This window comes from Somniosus microcephalus, chromosome 1 (genome assembly GCF_052327205.1).
Source record: "Somniosus microcephalus isolate GS21.2 chromosome 1, FLI_Smic_1.0, whole genome shotgun sequence".
Lineage (NCBI taxonomy): Eukaryota > Metazoa > Chordata > Chondrichthyes > Squaliformes > Somniosidae > Somniosus > Somniosus microcephalus.
The window spans coordinates 66,337,260-66,351,905 of record NC_140987.1 but is presented as its reverse complement, the minus strand read 5'-3'; positions in this window follow the sequence as shown (position 1 = coordinate 66,351,905).

The following is a 14,646-nucleotide window of genomic DNA, read 5'->3' as shown; positions in this document are numbered from 1 at the left end:
TCTTTCTGATCCATTCACGTCCCAATAACGGTGGTCCACCATCTTGCAGAATGTAGAGATACAATTTCCGTATTTTCTTGCCGTTGTATTCGACAGGCACCCTTATTTTTCCTCTGGGGTATACTTTTTGCCCCGTATACGTCCTCAAGACAATGGATGTCTCTCTCAAGGGTATGTGTGAGAATAGCCACTCGTAGTCTCGTCGATTCATGACGGTTACAGCTGATCCTGTATCCAATTCCATTTTGACTTGGGACCCTGCTATCGTGAGGGTGACGCATATGGTTCGGTGATCCTCTTTTGCGATTACGTTGTGAAGTTTGAGACAGCTTAATCTCTTGTTCCCGGTCTGGTCTTCGGAACTACTGTCCGTCACCTATTGTACTTTCCTGTACGGTTCCTTAGTAGCCTTTTTGTTGTCGTTGGTCTTCTTCCCAGACCTGCAAACTCGTGCAATGTGTCCCATCTTTCCGCATTGCCTGCATATTTTGTCCTTGGACCAGCAGTCCTTCTGGTCATGGTTTGTTCTGCCGCAGCGATAACATTTTGCAAATCCCCGTGTCATTTCGTGGGTGCCGTATTCCTGTGGCTTTTGTTGTATTTCCGCAGCTCCCCTTGCTGCTGCTTCGTACGATACTGCCACGCTGAAAGCCTTATCTAGCGTCAGCTCTTTCTCTGAGAGTAACCTCTTCTGGGTTCCTTCACTCAGGAGTCCACAGACAAATTTGTCCCGTAAGGTATCTGCCAGTCCTGCTCCGAACTGGCAGTGCTTTGATAGCTTGCGTAGTTCCGTAAGGTAATCAGCATTGCTCTCATTTTTATGCTGATTTCTCCTGTGGAATTTAAATCTTTCTGCTATCAGCAGCGGTGTAGGATTTAGGTGTTCCTGTAGGATAGCAACAATTTCGTTAAAACTCTTCGCCTTCGGTTTGGCTGGAGTAATCAGGTCCCGCAATAGGCCGTACGTTCTTGCGCCCATTAAATTTAGCAATACCGATGCCTTTTTCTCATCGGCTATTTCGTTTGCCTCGCAATATACCTCGACTCTTTCCACATACGTGTTCCAGTCTTCTATTGCATTATCGAAGGCAGTGATATCGCCAGTCTTTGGCATCTTGAAAATCTAAGATGGCGCCTCCCGCACTTTGCCTTCGTCCCCGATGGATCAAAATGGCGCCTCCCGCGCTTTTCCTTCTTCCCCGCTGAGTTAAGATGGTGCCTCCCGCGCTTTCCCGCCGCTGCCGCTGCTGCCAACGCTGTTGCTGGCGATTATATTTATTTTACTATCCTGTAATGGCGACGCCCTATGGTCTTCGCGCCTCCCCGATCGCTGCTGCCAACGCCGCTCTCTGTGGTATTTTTATTTTTCTATCGCGCTTCAATATTTGCTCCGTTAATTGAAGAACCGTTCCTGTCGTGGAGCGGACCCTCTGGGACAATTCACTCCCTCTTCTTAGGTCCGAACGCTGCCCGGCTGCGAAGCACCGGCCGCGCCCTGTGTGCTCCACCCTCTCTCTCGCTCTTTGCTTCCCGACTCGCTGCCCGGCCCTGTTGCAGAGCCAGCCGATCGAGCTCTAGCCCGCCGCAGCCCAGGAAGGATCAGTGCACTACCTGCCACCAGCCCGATTAGCTGGGAAACCACAGACTGGAGACCAAGCCTGGCTCTCGACAGTCTCTCCTGCACTGTTCAATTCGATGATTTGGAGGGCGGTTGCCCACGGTCGACGCCCGTTTCTCGAGTTTCTTTGGATTATTTTTTTTTCTTTCTTCTGGCTTCGACCTTCAATAACGTCGTCTGAGGTGCTGCCAAGTTGCAGGTAAGTTCGTTTCTTACTCGTCACCAGTATTATGTCCGTGTATAATTGAGACACGGACTGCAGGAGTTGATTATAACAAGTCTTTACTGAATGGAGACAACCTGGAAACTGAAACTACAGAAGCCTGCTAGGGCCTTTTATACAGGGGTGGTCACTGCCGGTACTGCAGTCTGAGACCAGTTATTCCCTTAAAGGTACATATACAACAGGTACGGCTATAATCATGGGAGATTTTAATCTTCATATTGATTGGACAAAGCAAATTGGCAAAGGTAGACTTGAGGAAGAGTTCTTCGCGTGTATACGGGATGGTTTCTTGGAACAATACGTTGTGGAACCAACCAGGGAGAAGACTATTTTAGATCTGGTAATGTGTAACGAGGCTGGATCAATTAATGACATAAATTGAACCAGAACCAATTAAATACATATTTTGGTTCTGTCTTCACAAAGGAGGACACAAATAACCTCCCAGAGATGTTGGGGAACATAGGGTCTGGTGAAAGGGAGGAACTGAAAGAAATCAGTATTTGTAGGGAAATGGTGTTAAGGAAATTGATGGGACTGAAGGCCGATAAATCCCCAGGGCCTGATAATCTACATCCTAGGGTACTTAAGGAAGTGGTCCTAGAAATAGTAGATGCATTGCTGATCATCTTCCAACATTCGATGGAATCGGGAACAGTACCCATGGATTGGAGGGTAGCTAATGTTACCCCACTATTCAAAAAAGGTGGTAGAGAGAAAACGAGGAATTGCAGACCGGTAAGCCTGACATCGGTACTGGGGAAAATGCTAGAGTCCATCATAAAAGATGTAATAGCAGAGCACTTGGAAAACAGTGACAGGATCGGACAAAGTCAACATGGATTTACAAAGGGTAAATCGTGCTTGACTAATCTACTGGAATTTTTTGAGGATGTAACTGGTAAAATAGATAAGGGAGAACCAGTGGATGTGGTGTATTTGGACTTTCAGAAGGCTTTCGATAAGGTCCCGCATAAGAGATTAGCGTGTAAAGTTAAGGCACATGGGATTGGGGGCAAGGTACTGACTTGGATAGAGAACTGGTTGGCAGACAGAAAGCAAAGAGTTGGAATAAACGGGTCTTTTTCCGAGTGGCAGGCAGTGACTAGTGGGGTACCGCAGGGATCGGTCCTTGGACCCCAACTATTCACAATATATATTAATGATCTAGACAAGGGAACTAGATGTAATATCTCCAAATTTGCAGATGACACAAAGCTGGGTGGGCGTGTGTGCTGTGAGGAGAATGCCGAGAAACTCCCGTATGATTTGGACAGGTTGGGTGATTGGGCACTTTGGTAGCAAAAACAGGAAGGCAGATTATTATCTGAATGGCAATAGATTGGGAGAAAGGGAAGTGCAACGAGACCTGGGTGTCCTTGTGCACCAGTCGCTGAAGTTAAGAATGCAGGTGCAGCAGGCGGTTAAGAAGGCAAATGGTACGTTGGGCTTCGTAGCGAGAGGGTTTGAGTACAGGAACAAGGATGTCTTGCTTCAGTTGTACAGGGCCTTGGTGAGACCACACCTTGAGTATTGTGTGCAGTTTTGGTCACCTTACCTGAGGAAGGATGTTCTTGCCATGGAAGGAGTTCAGCAAAGATTCACCAGGCTGATACCTGGGATGGCAGGAATGACGTATGAGGAGAGATTGGGTCGATTGGGCTTGTACTCGCTGGAGTTTAGAAGAATGAGAGGTGATCTCATTGAAACTTATAAAATTCTGACAGGACTGGACAGACTAGATGCAGGAAGAATGTTGCCGATGGTCGGGGAGACCAGAACCAGGGGTCACAGTCTAAGGATAAGGGTTAGGCCATTTAGGACAAGGGGTAGGCCATTTAGGACAGAAATGAGGAGGAATTTCTTCACCCAGAGAGTGGTGAACCTGTGGAATTCTCTACCATAGAAGGCAGTAGAGGCCAATTCATTAAATATATTCAAGAAGGAGTTGGATATATTTCTCAAGGCTAAAGGGATCAAGGGGGATGGGGAGAAAGCAGGTACTGAATTTGGATGATCAGCCATGATCGCATTGAATGGCGGAGCAGGCTTGAGGGGCCGAATGGCCTACTCCTGCTCCTATCTTCTATGGTTCTATGTTTCTATGATCTCGAAGTGAAGGATCCGCTTGGGAAGAGTGATCATAGCATGGTAGTATTTCAAATTCAGTTTGAGGGTGAGAAAGCTAGGTCTCAAACTAGTGTCCTGAACTTAAACAAAGGTAATTACAAAGGTATGAAGGCAGACTTGGTTAAAGTGGACTGGGAAAATATATTACAGACTGTAGAAAAGCAGGAGCAAACATTGAAGGAGATATTTCATAACTCTCAGCAAAGATATATTCCAGTGAGAATGAAAGACTCTTAAGAGAAGGATGAAACCTCCGTAGCTAACTAAGGAAGTAAAGGATGGTATCAAATTGAAAACAAAAACATACAATGTTGCGAAGAATAGTGGAAGGCCAGAGGATTGGGAAATTTTTAAAAAGCAGCAAAGGACAACTAAAAAAATGATAAAGAGAGAGAAGATAGCTTAGGAGAGTAAGCTAGCAAGAAATATAAAAATGGACAGTAAGTGTTTCTACAGGTATATAAAAAGGAAGAGAGTAGCTAAAGTAAACATTGGCCCCCTAGAGGATGAGCCTGGGGAATTAATAACGGGAAACAAAGGCGGAGACTTTGAACAAATATTACTATAGAAGACACCAAAAGCATCCCAGTAATGGATAATCAAGGGGCTATTGAGGTGGGGGAGGGGACTTAAAACAATCACTATCTCTAGAGAGAAAGTACTAGGCAAACCAATGGGACTAAAGGCTGACAAGTCCCCTGGACCTGGTGTCCTGCATCCTGCAGAGATAGTGGACGCATTGGTTGTAATCTACCAATATTCCCTGGATTCTGGAGAGGTCCCAGCGGACTGGAAAACTGCAAATGTAACGCCCCTATTTAAGAAAGGAGGGAGACAGAAAGCAGGCAGTTAGCCTAACATCTGTCATTGGGAAAATGCTAGAGTCCATCATTAAGGAAGTGATTTAGAAAATCATAATATAGTCAAGCAGAGTCAGCATGGTTTTATGAAAGGGAAATCATGTTTGACAAATTTGCTGGAGTTCTTTGAGGATGTAATGAGGTCATTTGGCCCCTTGAGCCTGCTCTGCCATTCAATAAGACCATGGCTGATCTGATCTTGGCCTCAACTCCACTTCCCTGCCCGCTCCCCATAACCCTTGACTCCCTTACCTTTCAAAAATCTGTCTATCTCCACCTTAAATATATTCAATGATGACTCCGCCTCCACAGCTCTCTGGGGTAGAGAATTCCAAATATTCACGACCCCTGAGAGAAGAAATTCCTCCTCATTTCCATTTTAAATGGGTGCCCCTTATTCTGAAATTCTGACCCCTAGTTCTGGATTCCCCCCACGAGGGGGAACATCCTCTCTGCATCTACCCTGTCAAGCCCCTTCAGAATCTTATATGTTTCAATAAGATCCCCTCTCATTCTTCTAAACTCCAATGAGTATAGGCTCAACCTGCTCAACCTTTCTTCATAAGATAACCCTTTCATCTCTGGAATCAACCTCGTGAACCTTCTCTGAACTGCCTCCAATGCAAATATATCCTTCCTTAAATAAGGAGACCAAAACTGTACGCAGTACTCCAGGTGTGGTCTCACCAATGCCCTGTACAGTTGTAACAGGACTTCCCAGTTTTATACTCCATTCCCTTTGCAATAAAGGCCAATGCTCCATTTGCCTTCCTAATTACTTACTGTACCTGCATGCTAACCTTTTGTGATTCATGTACAAGGACCCCCAGATCCCTCTGTACCTCAGCATTTTGTAATCTCTCCCCATTTAAATAATAATTTGCTTTTTTATTTTTCCTACCAAAGTGGATAACCTCGCATTTTCCCACATTATACTCCATCTGCCAGATTCCTGCCCACTCATTTAACCTAGCTATATCCTTTTGGAGATTCTTTGCGTCCTCCACACAATTTGCTTTCCCACCTATCTTTGTATCAACAGCAAATTTGGCTACATTACAATTGGTCCCTTCATCCAAGTCATTAATATAGATTGTAAATAGTTGAGGCCCCAGCACTGATCCCTGCGGCACCCCACTAGTTATAGTTTGCCAACCAGTTTGTGGTCTTCTGGCGACTATTTTGATAAACCATTCACTTGCAATTGTCTCTTACACCCAAGAGACCTTAGGAAATAGCTGCATGGTACAGACCCTGGTTTATAAATTGAAGCAATTGGTGATTTAAACGTTTGGTATTTCATATAGCAATTGCATTGGAACTTGCCCATTTGATCAGCAAATAAATGAAGATGAAACACTGTGCAATCCCAGGAGAACGACAACTGTTGGTTCTCCAGTTAGACAGCTCCCGATGAGCATGTGTGTGTTTCATTGAAGAATGTCTTTTGTTTCATTGCTCAATTCAGATACTAAGGCCATAATTTTGTAAATGGATGCGGCTTGGGAGCGGGTCAGCTGGTTTCCGGGTTCCAGTCCCGGCCCCAACTGCATTCAGCCCACGGACGTGATTTTCCCTTGATTGACCTTGTTAAGCCTGCCCTGCAGGCTTGCCGGCCATTTAATAGGAAGCCGATCTGATGACGTCATTTGTTGACGTGTCGTCTGCCTGTTTTCTTAAAGGGACCACGCACAATTTTTTTTGACAGCTCATTTCTCAGTGTTTGACAGCATTGAGCTGCTGCAAGCACTGACAATCACTGTACAAAGGTGAGCCCTTGCTCCCAGGCTCTCCAATGACTCCCTCCATAGGCTAGAACAGATGGTAGCTGCAGGTGAGGTTACAGAAACAATCTGTCACTGGTGAGAGAAGTTCTCTCAATGAGATGGGACTAGACAGCCAATTCAAAACTTGTTACCTACAGAAAAGTGTAAATGCATTAAAAATGATTTTCCCAACATTTTCTTACCTGTGAAACTCACCGGTGCAATATTGGATCCTTCACACCACTTCTGCAGCTGTTATTAATGCAGGAACATTACAGCAGACTCACAACACGCCACACTTACATGGCATGGTGTCCGGACGTAGGGAAGCCCGAGGCAGAAGCGGCAAAATTGAAAAAGAGCCTGTTAACAAGTATCAAGTACCTGTTAACAGACAGGTAAGTGGCTTTAATCCTCTTCCCACTACTAGGTGTCGGATCCATGCGCAAATCGGGGAGCCGACACTTGAGAAGATTGATTGAAGGCGGGTTGACAGCGGGTTTCCTACCCGCTGTCAATCTTTGTGACTTTGACAGCGGTCCCACCTCCAAACCCGCACTCTGAGCACCGGCAAAATTCCAGCTAAAGTAGCAGTTGGCTCAGTGAATGGGATCTCAGTAAGAATGACGGCAGATGGGGTTTATACAGGGTGTTTTGTGAGCGTGTGTGTGATCTGACACATGTGAGTGTGAAGTTGAGGCAGTGCTTGCATTTGAGTCTGTGAAGGTGTGTGTCTTTGTGTGACAGATGGGGTCTGCCATTAGCCTTTTTGTTTGCTTTTTGTACCTGTGCAATAGTTTTTAAATGGGAGGCAAGCTTCTGTAATTTGACCAGAGCAGTTGTGAAGGGAGCTGTGTTGATATAGTAAGGGGTCACTTTAAGGGTGTCATAGGGATCAGTGCTGAGGCTATTTCTGCTTATAGTGTAAATAAATGATATGGGGATACAATGGGAGGGGGTTTCAAGCAATAGGGAACCAAATACAAAGAGATCAGGATAGATTGGGAAGTGGGGTTAATGAGTGCAAAATGGTATTTAATGTGGACAAATTTAAGGTAATGAGACTAGGGAAGGGATGTCAACAGTGGGGATATAAACGAATTAGCTCTAGGCTACAGGACACAACACATGAGAGATCTGGGTGGATTGATGGATAGCTCACTGAAGCAAACAGAATATGGTAGTACGGGTACAGTAATGTAGTGGTTATGTTATTGGACTAGTAATCCAGATGCCTGGACTAATAATGAGAGAATGTGAGGTCAAGTCACACCATGGCAGTTTGCAATTTGAATTCAGTTTTTTTTAACATCAGGAAATAAACAGCTGGTAAGGACCATGATGCTGTTGGATTGTTGTAAAAACCCAACTGGTTCATTAATGTCCTTTTTAGGGAAGGGAACCTGCCGTCCTTACCCGGTCTGGCCCTCATGTGACTCCAGGCCCACACCAGCATGATGACTTTTAACTGCCCTCTGCAGTGGCCAAGCAAGCCACTCAATTGTAACAAACCGCTACGCAATGGTTCAAGAAGAAGGCCCACCATCACCTTCTCAGGGCAACTAGGGAAGGGCAATAACTGCAGGCCTTTCCAGCAACACCCACATCCCGAGTGATTTTTTTTTTAAATGGCACTGAGACATGGCTGTACAAGTGTGAGAGAATGTGTACTGACAGTTCAGATTGAATTACTTTAACACACTTGACTAGTAACCTCACTAAACTAATTTGGATCAAAATTCTTGAAACATGTTACAAATCTTCCTCCACCATAGTATAATGATTAATTCTTAGAGAGAAAGATTGACATTCTGGCCTGAAAGGAACACTAACCAAGATATGTAGGGAAATTGCGAGAACTGGACCAGCATATATTGGCATCTACATACACACCTGGCGCTAGTAACATGCAAACAATTGCAAGAGTCTCCTGCCAGTCGCACCACTTACTCATATTTTATGCCCTGTTCTATTATGTTCTATTTTTATTTTTCTCGGCATGCGAATGACGCTGGCTGATTAGGCTGCATTTGACTAGGCCACACTTACTGCATATCCCTAGATACCTGGTCATGGGCTTACTTCGAAAACCAATTGTAGTCTTAATGTTCTCAATGTTAGAAGCTGGCAGATTGGAGGATCATAGAATGATAATGCGCAGAAAGAGGCCATTCGTGTCTATGTCGGCTCTTTGAAAGAGCTATCCAATTACTCCCACTTCACTGCTCTTTCCCATAGCCCAGCAAATTTTCCCCTTTCAAGTATATATCCAATTACCCTTTGAAAGTTCTTACTGAATCTGCTTCCACCATTCTTTCAGGCAGCTTTCCAGATCAAAACAGCGCTCTGTGTAGACATTGCTTTCCTCGTGTCGCCGCTGGTTATTTTTCCAATTACCTGAAATCTGTGACCTCTGGATACCGACCCTTCTGCCACTGGAAACAGTTTCTTCTTTATTCTATCAAAACCCATCCAAAGTAAGCTTGCAGGGAACATAAAAACTGACTGTAAAAGCTTTTATAGATATGTGAAGAGAAAAAGATTGGTGAAGTCAAGCGTAGGTCCCTTGCAGTCAGAATCAGGGGAATTTATAATGGGGAACAAAGAAATGGCAGACCAATTAAATACATATTTTGGTTCTGTCTTCACAAAGGAGGACACAAATAACCTCCCAGAGGTGTCAGGGAACATAGGGTCTGATGAGAGGGAGGAACTGAAAGAAATCAGTATTTGTAGGGAAATGGTGTTAGGGAAATTGACGGGATTGAAGGCCGATAAATCCGCAGGGCCTGATAATCTACATCCTAGGGTACTTAAGGAACTGGCCCGAGAAATAGTAGATGCATTGCTGGTCATCTTCCAACATTCGATGGAATCTGGAACAGTACCCATGGATTGGAGGGTAGCTAATGTTACCCCACTATTTGAAAAAGGTGGCAGAGAGAAAACGGGGAATTACAGACCGGTAAGCGTGACATCGGTAGTGGGGAAAATGCTAGAGTCCATTATAAAAGATGTAATAGCAGAGCACTTGGAAAACAGTGACTGGATCGGACAAAGTCAACATGGATTTACAAAAGGTAAATCATGCTTGACTAAACTGCTGGAATTTTTTGAGTATGTAACTGGTAAAATAGATAAGGGAGAACCAGTGGATGTGGTGTATTTGGACTTTCAAAAGGCTTTCGATAAGGTCCCGCATAAGAGATTAGCGTGTAAAGTTAAAGCACATGGAATTGGGGGCAAGGTATTGACTTGGATAGAGAACTGGTTGGCAGACAGAAAGCAAAGAGTTGGAATAAACGGGTCTTTTTCCGAGTGGCAGGCAGTGACTAGTGGGCTACCACAGGGATCGGTCCTTGGACCCCAGCTATTCACAATATATATTAATGATCTAGACGAGGGAACTAGATGTAATATCGCCAAGTTTGCAGACGGCACAAAGCTGGGTGGGCGTGTGTGCTGTGAGGAGGATGCAGAGAAACTCCAGTATGATTTGGACAGGTTGGGTGATTGGGCAGAGGCATGGCAGATGCAGTATAATGTGGATAAATGCGAGGTTATCCACTTTGGTGACAAAAACAGGAAGGCAGATTATTATCTGAATGGCAATAGATTGGGAGAAGGGGAAGTGCAACGAGACCTGGGTGTCCTTGTGCACCAGTTGCTGAAGGTAAGCATGCAGGTGCAGCAGGTGATTAAGAAGGCAAATGGTATACATAGATACATAGATACATAGAAGATAGGAGCAGGAGTAGGCCATTCGGCCCTTCGTGCCTGCTCCGCCATTCGATGAGATCATGGCTGATCCTTTAATTCAGTATCCCGTCCCCGCCTTCTCTCCGTAACCCTTAACCCCTTTTGCCCGTAGAAATATATCTAATTCCCTCTTAAATATATTTAATGAGCTGGCGTACACTGCCCTCTGTGGCAATGAGTTCCACAGGTTCACCACTCTCTGAGTGAAGAAATTCCCCCTCATCTCTGTCCTAAATGGTTTAGCCCTTATCCTTAAATTATGTCCTCTAGTTCTGTTCTCACCCGCCAAGGGAAACATTCCTTCTGCATCCAGTCTGTCTAGACCTGTCAGAATTTTATACACTTCTATGAGGTCCCCTCTCAATCTTCTAAACTCCAGTGTGTACATCCCTAAACTACATAGTCTCTCCTCATAGGTCATTCCCGCCATTCCTGGTATCAGCCTGGTGAATCGCCGCTGCACCCCCTCCATGGCAAGAACATCCTTCCTCAGATGAGGCGACCAAAACTGTACACAGTACTCGAGGTGTGGTCTCACCAGTGCCCTGTACAGCTGCAGCAAGGTATCCCTGTTCCTGTATTCTAACCCTTTTGCTATGAAGGCCAGCATACCGTTTGCCTTCTTGACCGCCTGTTGCACCTGCATGCTCGCCTTCAGTGACTGGTGTACAAGAACACCCAGGTCTCTCTGTACTTCCCCCTCTCCCAATCTATTGCCATTTAAATAATAATTTGCCCTCCCGTTCCTGCACCCAAGGTGGATAACTTCGCACTTGTCCACATTATAGTGCATCTGCCATTTATCCGCCCAATCGCCCAGTCTGTCCAAATCGCTCTGGAGCTTCCTGGTCTCTTCCTCTGAGCCCACCCCACCTCCTAGTTTAGTGTCGTCTGCAAATTTGGAAATGCTGCATCCGACTCCCTGATCCAGGTCATTAATGTAAATTGTGAACAGCTGGGGGCCCAGGACAGATCCCTGTGGTACCCCACTTGTTACTGCCTGCCATTCAGAAAATGAGCCGTTTATTCCAACTCTCTGTTTTCTATCTGACAGCCAGTTCCCTATCCACGCCAAAACTTTCCCCTTTATCCCATGAGCCTCAATTTTCCATGCTAATCTTTTATGTGGGACCTTATCGAAGGCCTTTTGGAAGTCCAGGTACACCACATCTACTGGCTCTCCCCCATCTATTCTACCAGTTACTCCCTCAAAAAATTCCAATAGATTAGTCAAGCACGATTTACCCTTTGTAAATCCATGTTGACTCTGTCCTATCCTGTCCCCATTTGCTAAGTGCTCCGCTATTTCATCCTTAATGATGGACTCCAGCATTTTGCCCACAACTGATGTAAGGCTTACAGGTCTGTAATTACCTGCTTTTTCCCTACCCCCCTTTTTGAATAGTGGGGTAACGTTAGCTACCCTCCAATCCATCGGCACTGTTCCCGAGTCTAATGAATTCTGAAAAATCATCCTTAGTGCATCCGCTATCTCTAGGGCCACCTCCTTCAGTACCCTAGGATGCATGTTATCAGGCCCTGGGGATTTGTCCACCTTCAATCCCTTTAGCTTCCTTAACACCATATCCTTAGAGATATTGATTTGCGTCAGTTCCTCCTTTGCCAATGTCCCTATTTTTCCCGATATCCCAGGGAGGTTTTTTGTGTCTTCCTTCGTAAAGACTGACCCAAAGTATGCATTTAGTTGATCTGCCATTTCCTTATTTCCCATTATATATTCCCCCGTATCTGACTGCAATGGACCAACTTTGGTTTTCACCAGTCTTTTCCTTTTGATATATTTATAAAAGCTTTTGGAGTTAGTTTTTATATTTTCCGCCAGCTTGTTTTCGTAAGCTATTTTGCCCCTCTTGATCATGCCCTTTGCCCTCCTTTGCTCTATCTTAAACTGTTCCCAATCTTCCGCTCTGGCGCTTTTTTTGGCTATTTTATACGCCCTATCTTTGGATTTTATGCTGTCTCTAATTTCCCCTGTTATCCACGGTTGAGTCACCTTTTTAGATTTCCTTTTATGCCAGATTGGTATAAACAATTTTTGCAATTTTGTCATTCTATCTTTAAATGTTTGCCATTGTTTATCTACCTCCAGTCCTCTCAGGAACGTTGTCCAATCAGACCTACTCAGTTCCCGTCTCATGGCATCATAATTCCCCTTGTTTAAATTCAGGACCTTAGTCTCTGAGTCAATTTCTTCGCTCTCCATTTCGAGTGAGAAATCGATCATGTTATGATCGCTCTGACCCAAGGGTCCCCGTACAACAAGATTACTGATTAGTCCCTTCTCATTGCACAGTACCCAGTCCAATATAGCCTGTTCCCGAGTTGGTTCCTCGACATATTGATCCAGATAACCATCCCTTAAACACTCAAGGAATTCCTCCTCCTCATTATTTTTACTGATTAGGCTAGTCCAATCTATATGTAAGTTAAAGTCACCTGTGATGACAGCTGGGCTCTTATTGCACGCTTCTCTAATTTCCCTCGTGATGCCCTCCCTAACCTCTATTTTACTATTTGGAGGCCTATATACCACTCCTATTAATGTTTTTCGCCCCTCGCTATTTCTTAGCTCCACCCATATAGATTCTGTATTAACTGAGTTAATATCCTTCCTTTCAATTGCATTTATCCCCTCTTTTACTAGCAATGCTACCCCTCCTCCCTTTCTTTTTTGTCGATCCTTCCTAAATACTGAATACCCCTGTATGTTAAGCTCCCAGCCCTGCTCACCCTGCAACCATGTTTCCGTAATCCCAATTAGATCATAATTATTAACCTCTATTTCCACAGCTAATTATGTTGGGCTTCATAGCGAGAGGGTTTAAGTACAGGAACAAGGATGTCTTGCTGCAGTTGTACAGGGCCTTGGTGAGACCACACCTTGAGTATTGTGTGCAGTTTTGGTCGCCTTATCTGAGGAAGGATGTTCTTGCCATGGAGGGAGTGCAGCGAAGATTCACCAGGCTGATACCTGGGATGGCAGGAATGATGTATGAGGAGAGATTGGGTCGATTGGGCTTAAACTTGCTGGAGTTTAGAAGAATGAGAGGGGATCTCATTGAAACATATAAAATTCTAACAGGACTAGACAGACTAGAAACATAGAAACATAGAGATAGGAACAGGAGTAGGCCATTCGGCCCTTCGAGCCTGCTCCGCCATTCAATGAGATCATGGCTGATCTTCGTCTGAGATCATAGCTGATCTTACCAGTTCAGTACCCCGTCCCCGCCTTTTCTCCGCAACCCTTAATCCCCTTAGCCTTCAGAAATATATCCAATTCTCTCTTGAAAATATTTATTGAATTAGCCTTCACAGCCCTCTGTGGCAGGGAATTCCACAGGCTCACCACTCTTTGAGTGAAGAAATTCTTCCTCATCTCTGTTTTAAATGATTTGCCCGCTATTTTTAGACTGTGGCCCCTGGTTCTGTGCTCCCCTGCCATTGGAAACATTCTCTCTGAATTCAGCCTGTCCAGGCCTGCCATAATTTTATATGTTTCGATGAGATCCCCTCTCAATCTTCTAAACTCCAGTGAGTACAAGCCCAAACTATTCAATCTCTCCTCGTAGGTCATTCCCGCCATTCCAGGTATCAGCCTGGTGAATCGCCGCTGCACTCTTTCCATGGCAAGAACATCCTTCCGCAGATGGGGCGACCAAAACTGTACACAATACTCCAGATGCGGTCTCACCAGCACCTTGTACAGCTGTAGTAAGGTATCCCTATTCCTATACTCGAACCCCCTTGATATGAAGGCCAACATACCATTTGCCTTCTTAATCGCCTGTTGCACCTGCATGCTCTCCTTCAGTGACTGGTGCACAAGAACACCCAGGTCCCTCTGCACTTCCCCATCTCCCAATCTATTGCCATTTAGATAATAATCCACCCTCCTGTTTTTACCCCCAAAGTGGATAACCTCGCATTTATCCACATTATAGTGCATCTGCCACGTATCCGCCCATTCCCCCAACCTGTCCAAATCGCACTGTAGCCTCCTGACATCCTCATCAGAGCCCACCCCTCCTCCTAGTTTAGTGTCGTCAGCGAATTTGGAAATATTGCATCCAATTCCCTGATCCAGATCATTTATATATATTGTGAACAGCTGGGGTCCCAGGACAGATCCTTGCGGCACCCCGCTGGTCACTGCCTGCCACTCCGAAAACGAGCCGTTTATTCCAACTCTCTGTTTTCTACCCGCCAGCCAGTTCTCTATCCACGTTAATACTTTGCCCCCAATCCCATGAGCCTTAATTTTGC